The sequence below is a fragment of the Cloeon dipterum genome, chromosome 4 (genome assembly GCF_949628265.1).
Source record: "Cloeon dipterum chromosome 4, ieCloDipt1.1, whole genome shotgun sequence".
NCBI classification, from domain to species: Eukaryota; Metazoa; Arthropoda; class Insecta; order Ephemeroptera; family Baetidae; genus Cloeon; species Cloeon dipterum.
The window spans coordinates 34,299,992-34,306,642 of NC_088789.1; the positions used below are offsets into that span (position 1 = coordinate 34,299,992).

Consider the following 6,651-nt stretch of genomic DNA (forward strand, 5'->3'; position numbering starts at 1 on the left):
GGATGTAAATTTTACTTGAATTTCGTTCCTTATAAAGTAATTATACTTCTTTAGAACTGATAATTTGGTTTTGTAACGAAAATCTAATATATGTATTTAGTATCACTTTTTTCATTTTTTTTTATTTTTTTACTATCAGCTATAGTCGTGCAGAAAATTACAAAAGTACAAAAAAGTAAGTCTAATCCAGATACATGAGATTGAGCCCATCGGGATGAGACATTTGGCAACGTTTTTAATCAGTATCATTATTATATAGATTCATGGCATCTGTTGCAAGTTGAGATTTACATAAATTAGAATACAAGTCTCACTGTCAGTTTAGAAGAGATCGTATAAAAGAACAGAATTTCCCATCTTGTTTTTCCAGTTCTGGAAAAATTATTCCGGTTATTTCCAGTTCCTGTTTCAACTACTAGGAAAAAAATCCTGTCCGGTTAAAATATTTCCGGTTCCGTGTGAAAAACCGGAAACGGACCGGATTCCGGTTTCCAGTTTTGGTTTCCTGTCTTGAGACAAGCTCTAGTTCAGAGAGATCAAATATTTTTCCACTATGCTTCTGAAGCAACCTAGTCTCTGGCACGTTTTAATATTGTTTTATAGCTAAAAATATTTTCATTGTGGATGTGGGATGTGGGCATGAAGTATGGGGCAAGACAATGAACAGAGTTGAACTTAAAAAGTCATATATTCTTTAGTTTGAAAAAAAACAGAAGGTGAAAATAAAAATCAAACCGAAAACGCGAATCGGAGAGGCTTTGGGATTGTGAGTCAGCGGCCTGAAGGTGGCCTTGACAGTCGCGAGGAGTAAAAATGAATATTTTTGTGATTAAAAAATAGCGTTTTATGATAAGGAACTAAATAATATTGTTGGTTATGTTCTGTAAAGCACTAATAACTTTTCAAATTATATTTTAGCCGCATGCTTTGAGGAAATCGTTCTCTCCCCGCCGAGCTCTCCCTTTGATTCATCATCGCGGCGGCTGCCTTTCACCAACAGTCGTCCCTCACTCTCTTATTTAACACGAGCCAGTCACAGTTCATTTTAGTGCTATTAAAGAATACAACATAAATGATTGTGAGAGGTATGTAAGTTTTTCACACTTGATAATCTAGTCGAAAAACATTAATTTGAAAAAAAAAATGAAATTTGAGGTGATTATACAAAGGACAGTTATTATCCGTCCTGGAAAGCAGTTGCTTCTTGAGCTCGTTAAAACTGCGTCATCGCGTTCTTCATTTGAAGACCTGTTGACATATACTACAGCATGCAATAAGAATGCACTCGGTCTCGGCACGTGACAAACGCTTCTTTAATGATGAAACAAGCGTTGCAGACTAGGGACAAGACCAGAGAGATAGCAGTTGCTGAAATTTCTTCAGCCTCTGATGGCTTCTCGAAGGAGCCTTGATGGTACTTTAGGTCCAGATTCTCAGGGCACCAACCTAAAATTCTAAAATTTGAATAAATTTATTTACTTTTTTAAATCATTTACTTGAATTGCTGTTGCAGATGACGCTGAAATTGATGGAGCCAACTTCGGTTTCGGTGTGTTTGACGGAGCAATTGCACACCTCGCTAATATTTATGGAAGCAACCTTTGGAAAACTTGTGCACTGTGTTCCGCTGCTTGTCGCGTTATACTTGCAAAAGTCGTAATGCAGTTCCTTTTCTGCAAAATACATGAATTTCATCATTTGAAAACTCTCTTTTAAATTTTGAGGGGAAATAATTCAACAAAATTTAGTCAAAATACAAGTTTAAAAGCGAATAAATTGAATTGGAAGGGGGATGCGCAATAATCGATTTTATATTTCTGCATTGGTTACGCTACTCGGATCATCAAATGTGGTAACCTTTCGCTCTGTGACACCACGAAAAATGTTATGCCGGCTGTTCCCTGTAACTTACGGTCCACGCAGAGCTGGGAGGGCTGTCCGCCGTGCCGAGCAGACCTTCGCCTCCGCCGCCGCTGGCGCGCCGATACCTCTCAATTTAACACTCTATCTGCTGCTGGGCCAAGCCATTCTCAAAAGCCTCTCCTCAATATTACTAATTCGCTTATTATTATATTTGCTCTCTTTAATTATGCTTCCAACAAAAACTCACTCTCCTTAAACTGTGGTCCACTGAACTATATATTATTCAACTAGGCTGATTAATAATGCCAACAATCGGTCATAATTATTACCAACTCGGCTGCTCATGCGCGGCAGCGAGTTGGAATAATTATGAGACTTTAGAAATATTTGAAAAATGAATTGAATTCTCACGATAATTTATGTGTCAATTGGTTTAAGGGTTATAGAAAACAAAACACCGCATTGTTAAGTTTCACCCACCATTTGCTCCTATCAGCAGTTTCCAGTTGTCGATTGATAAATCTTCAAAATTGATCTCAGCTCCGTGTGCGTAAGACAAGAAGAGGAGGAGGAAAAAGATCATCTCCTCTTCCATTGTTTTGGCTAAATTTCGATGTCAGCTGCGGGGAAATGGTGAACAAATCTTCTGAAAAAACATAGATACAATAAATTTATTGCTATGCTATCAAAGATTGAATATATGCTCACTGATATTAAATATAATCTTCTATAAGAAAATTTGGCGAAATTTTTCTAGGGAAATAATTATTTTGGTCATATTTTGTCAGAAACGTTTGATATTTTTTGTTTTATTGGCGATTACAAATATTTTTCCGCTATTTTTCAAGGATAAGAGTTCAAAATCATTGCATTGACACAATATTCATATAGATCATTCAATGCGTTGAAATATTGAAATCTTATTATACAAAGCGGTAAGAAAAAGGCAAAATTTTGTCGGATTTTCAGGATTTCTTAGTTACAGAAAAATAGATTTGCTTGTTTTTTTGTTTTAAAAGTTAATTGTTAACGTAAAGCAGTTGATATGACATATGACGGCATGGCCAAACAATATGATGTGGGTTTTCTTAATATTTTATTTCATTGGTTTTAAGTATGCTTCATTATTAGGGCTGTGAAAAATAACAGTTCATTTCCGGGATTAGTCGTCCGGCATTTTTAAGCCGGTTTTAATGACTAATTTAGTCTCTTTTAAACGTTTTTTTTTCGGAATATTTTGACTGTTTTTGTTTGGCTTAAAATTGCATGATAAATTGAGCTCTTGCATGCATTTGATCAAGAGTCGAATATCTGAATATAACAAGCTCTCTGGTGGACTCCGTAAATGGAGCATAAAATGTCCAACAGTTTGCAGATAAAGCAAGAGTCAACATGACCATAATGTGATTTAATCGCGAGGCAAGACAGATGGATCGGTGTGGTACGCGATTGCGAGTAAGCGGCTTGCAGATGGCTTTGTCAGTCGCCCCTGCTGAATAATAGGAGATAGAAAGGAGCAGCTGAGTGAGACTGCGAGTGTGCAAGGAAAGCAGCCAAACCACACACCAGAGACGCGAGGAGAAAAACACTACTTGATATCGGTGAATAAATATAGTCAAACTGTAACACCCACTAATTAGGTTTAAAATCAAGATTTTAAATTTGCGCATTTTTTCGGAAAATCCACTGTATTGCCGAAAACTGTTTTTTTACCGGTTTTCTGCAATTTAGCGCTTTTCCCCAAAACACGTGCATTTTTAATGAAAATCATAAATTCACACGACGGATGATAAAAATGGGATTTTTTAATATCAGTAAGAATGCCACTGGTTTCCCCAAAAGACAGACAATTGTAACACAAACCGCAATTTTCCAAAATTTCCGACCATTTTTAGCGCGAAATGTGACCTTTTCGGGGTTAAATTAAGAAAAATGAAAAAAAAACAGGTGCATTTTTGCGTATCACAAAGTTGGCGAATCCTGAACCAGTGGCTTTTATACTGATTTTGTATAATCTCTAGTTTTGGTCATCCATCGTGAGAATTTTTTTAACTTAGAAGATAAAAAGATAGACTCATGCATTGTTTTATTGAACAATAAAAAATGCACGTGGTTTATTGGAAAAGAGCGCAAAAAACATTTTTTTGCAATGCAATGGCTTTTTCCGGAAAAATGCGGGTTTTTGCGAACCTTGCGGAAGCAATAAATTAGTAATATGTCACAGTCTCCGCCGACCGATTTTTAAAATTGAGCACTCCTGCGAGGTTACGTTTTACATACAATTGTTATTTACTGACAAAAATTGCCACTTTTAAAAGAAAAGTTAAGGATCTGGTATGGGTTCGAGGGGTGGGGACTAAACAGGGACAAGGTTAAGAGCTAACAGGGACAGGGACGACCCCGAAAAACAAAAATGGGACAGGGACAGAGACGGAATATTTTTTTCCATGACGGGACAGGTACGAGGACCAAAAACCCGTCCCAGTTCCCCTCTCTATTCTCGAACGAGCCTTGCTGGTAGTTCAGGGTCATTTTCCTGGGGCACCAACCTAAAATTAAAAAAATTGAAACATAATTATTTTCGAAATCTAGTTTCGGATCGCATTATTACTTGACTCACTGTTGTTGCAGTTGACGCTGAATGTAAAAGAGCCAGCTTCGATTTTGCTGTTTTTGACGGAGCAACTACACACCTCGCTAAATGTTTATTGAGCCAACCTTTGCAGTTTTCGTGCACTCTGTGTTCCGCTGCTTATCGTGTTAGACCGGCAAAAGTCGTGGTGCAGTTCCTTTGCTGCAAAATGAAACAAATTAATTCTGCTGAAAATATTATAATGACAAAAAATTCAACATTCGATCTCAGATAATTTTAAATCAAATAATCGTCCGAATAATTGAATTGGATAACTGATTACTTCACTATTGCTGGCCGACTGGTCCTCAAAATAAAACACCTTTTTGGACTTTGAAAATTAATTACTGCGGCCCGGTGTCTTTTCATCCAATCGGGCCAAACCTGAAATGCAATTGACGCCTACTAAATTCCGCGCAAAACCGTGTATTAATCAACCCAATTTGGAGTCCATTGGCGTCCTCTGGGTCCAACGGATCGATTCTATTGTGAAAAAACTGGTTTAAATTTTTGGCGAGGGCTATATGGGTCGCAATGGGGCTCTTAATTAACTCGAAAAAAGTTGCCACACCACGCTTATTTATATAGTAAAGCATAAATTTAATGATGATTGATCGCGGGAAGCAGCTTCCGCAACGGTGAATTTCAGGGATGACTCTTTGACACGAGCCAATTATGTTATTATAAAACATAATTTACGTTGGTTAAATCCACAACATAAATCAATCAAAACCATCTATTTTTTAATATAGCATTTGAGAATTGGAAAATACGCTGATTAACGTTGTGAATTGGCCATTTATATCACAAGGGAACTCAAACACTGCAAGTCAGGGGTGAGAAAATCTCACTGCAGCGCAGTATATAAAATTCTATGTAAGTTAACTCGTGAAGATTTTCCTCGTGTGAGTCACTTATCATTTACATTGGTTTGGGAATGCCAACAAAAAATATATAAATTGGTCTGAAGGGTTCTTGCTGGTTTTTGTAATTTTTAAATCAAAAAATTTAAACATATTTTGAAAACTAATATAATTTCCAATTTTTGAACACGCAGGGACAACAATTTTGAATTGTTCAAATAGTTCCAAGCAAAAATGAATCAACATGAGTGGACATTGCCGATTTTTAAAATATAATATGATAACTTATAACAAAGATATATATTTGCGAATATTCGGCAATTAAAAATTCGAAAATTTATAATTGCTTATTACGAGTAAAAAATATCACCAGTTAAGTGAAGCAAATATTATAAATTTTCAGCATATTAGGGGGTTCTAAAATAGGTGCAAATAATTTCTTACGACTGCAAATTTGATTTCTAAATATGCACGCAGAAAAGATCAGTCTCGACACTCTAACATAAGATTTCAACTTACTTGAATTTTTCGAATTTTTCCATTAAAAAAGCAAGCGCTGTATACACAGGGAGCTGAAACGGACAAACAGCAGCGGCGGCTCACAGCACGAACACTGCCGCCTGTTATCTTGGAGCTAGAGGTGTGACGTTGAGTGTTTCATTCCACGCCACGCCGAGCCGAGAGTGGGGAACCGGGATGTTTTTGGCGCAAAATGTGACCTTTTCGTGATGAAATTCAGTAAAATATGTGGAAAACTCAAAATTGGTGAAATTTTCCAGAATGGTATTTTGAGGGGTGCGTTTTTGCGCATTACAAAATTGACAAACCCTGGTCAAAATGCCTAAAAATCCTAAAAATTGACGATACTCCAGACATCATTAGGGCATACAAGAAAAAAATATTCAATAGTTTGTTTAGCACAACCCTATATATAGCAAGATAAACTGCACCACTGCGTGTGCAGATATATTGAAAAATTTGAAAGAAATAACAAGATGAAAATTTGCCATGTTTACAAATTAAAGTAAATATGTATTTTAAATTGACTGCTTGATTGACTGCTGATTTTTAGTAAATAAAAATCCTGTCTGGTCCTGTTCCGGATGAAATATTTCCGGTTCCGTGTGAAAAACCGGGACAGGACAAGATTCTGGTTTCCGGTTACGGTTTCTTGTCTTGGAATGCGCTCTAGGGAACAAGCAAGAGTGCTTTTTCCCACTACACCCCCTTGCTTCACACAGCTTTGCTTAATGTGCTCTCTTTGCTGAACATAAATCCTGTCATAAACGGAAT

At 36.7% G+C, this 6,651-nt stretch overlaps 2 long non-coding RNA genes across 3 annotated transcripts; both read right to left on the bottom strand.

Annotated features, from left to right (window-relative positions):
- Positions 1-91: 91 nt before the first annotated feature.
- On the bottom strand, positions 92-3,327 carry LOC135942630 (uncharacterized). 2 transcript variants are annotated; one of them, XR_010575113.1, is made up of 3 exons: positions 2,344-3,327; positions 1,497-1,673; positions 92-1,446 (listed from the first exon to the last, which is right to left on the bottom strand). It is a non-coding gene; the product is annotated as an uncharacterized LOC135942630 (long non-coding RNA). The 2 variants fall into 2 exon arrangements; XR_010575112.1 differs by having other exon boundaries at positions 1,497-3,327.
- A 48-nt stretch (positions 3,328-3,375) lies between these two features.
- Positions 3,376-6,403, bottom strand: LOC135943430 (uncharacterized). The gene is made up of 3 exons (XR_010575196.1): positions 5,878-6,403; positions 4,475-4,657; positions 3,376-4,412 (listed from the first exon to the last, which is right to left on the bottom strand). It is a non-coding gene; the product is annotated as an uncharacterized LOC135943430 (long non-coding RNA).
- Between the last annotated feature and the right edge of the window lie 248 nt (positions 6,404-6,651).